Below are 1,767 nucleotides of genomic sequence, written 5' to 3' on the forward strand. Positions count from 1 at the left end.
CACCGCCCTCCCAATTTCCAGGGACCATCTCCAAGGGTCCCCAGCTGCAGCCTCCTTCCCAGTGACATTCCCACTATTGCTTATTTTCTTTGATGCCTGTAACTGATGGAACTACTCGGGTTCAAATATTCCATACCCATAACAAAGTTATAAAGACCCATCAGGACGCCCTTCATCCTCCCTTTTTCTAGAATTCAGAGTAGTTCATTTTTCTTCTAGCCCTCCTCTGCACCCTCCCCAATAATTCTCTTTCAGTTCTATAATCCAGAACCGTAGACAGGGACAGTCGGTGCATGTGAAACATAGAAAAATAGGTGCAGGAGTAGGCCATTCGGCCCTTAAAGCCTGCACCACCATTCAATATGATCATGGCTGATCAATCACCTCAGTACCCCTTTCCTGCTTTCGCTCCATACCCCTTGATCCCTTTAGCCGTAAGGGCCACATCTAACTCCCTCTTGAATATATCTAACGAACTGGCATCAGCAACTCTACGGTAGAGAATTCCACAGGTTAACAACTCTGAGTGAAGAAGTTTCTCCTCATCTCGGTCCTAAATGGCTTACCCCTTAGCCTTAGACTGTGACCCCGGGTTCTGGACTTCCCCAACATCGGGAACATTCTTCCTGCATCTAGCCTGTCCAGTCCCGTCAGAATTTTATATGTTTCTATGAGATCCCCGCTCGTCCTTCTAAACTCGAGTGAATACAGGCCCAGTCGATCCAGTCTCTCCTCATATGTCAGTTCTGCCATCCTGGGAACCAGTCTGTTGAACCTTCGCTGCACTCCCTCAATAGCAAGAACGTTCTTCCTCTGATGTGAAGAGTCTTGACCTCCATCGACAGGGACTGAACCATGACTGCTCTTGGCCAAAGCTTGAGGATTGGGGGGACCTTGTAAAATATTGGTACTTGGACAAGGTTGGGGTCCTCAAGACTTAACAGTGTCAGGGTGGTGAGTTATTCACTTGTAAATCAGCCTGAACTGATCATGTGGTTTGGTCAACTTCAGTGCTACGTGACCTCTTTTGAGATTAATGAATGGATTTTCAGAACCTACTTACATATTCAATCCTGATCCCTTATGTGAGACACAATTAATGAGCCCGGACTCCATTCTGAAATTATATTTTGAATTAATCGCAATATCAACAAACAAATTTACCTTGAATGAGAGGCGAGGGAGACTGAATGTGAGAGAGAAACAAATGAAAGGGAAAAAAGAGGGTGAGGGAATGATAAAGACAGGGAAGGAGGGACAAGAGAAAAGGGAGAGAATGATGGAATTAGAAGAAGGTGGAAAGATTGAGCAGGGTTAGAGGAATAAGAGGGAACAGAAAGGAACAAGAGATATTTTAACTCCAGTAAAATAGAAACGAGTCACATTACGGCCTAGGTTTAAACATCCTTTCAATGGGCGACGTCATCCTTTTCTGGATTTAGACTGCAAAGATGGCCACACTTGCTCCTCAGTATCGTGCTCCGATCCGGGCAACTGAAGCTACGACTACAGCAATTGTTTAACCTCAGTTCTCTTTGAACCAAACTCTGCCATGCCCCCCCCAGCCTGGCACTAATTCATTCTCCCCAAACAGTAAAATACTTCGTGATTCTTCCAAATTTGATAATGATTCCAAGATTCAGTCAATTCATGATTTCCAGCATTCAGTTCATTTAATTCGAGCAGGAAAGATCCATCTGGGAAAATAAAATCTGGCATCTGTTGCTTGGTGAGGAGAGTCCGAGCACAAACTGGTCGGAACATCAG

The sequence above is a fragment of the Pristiophorus japonicus genome, chromosome 20 (genome assembly GCF_044704955.1).
Source record: "Pristiophorus japonicus isolate sPriJap1 chromosome 20, sPriJap1.hap1, whole genome shotgun sequence".
NCBI classification, from domain to species: domain Eukaryota; kingdom Metazoa; phylum Chordata; class Chondrichthyes; family Pristiophoridae; genus Pristiophorus; species Pristiophorus japonicus.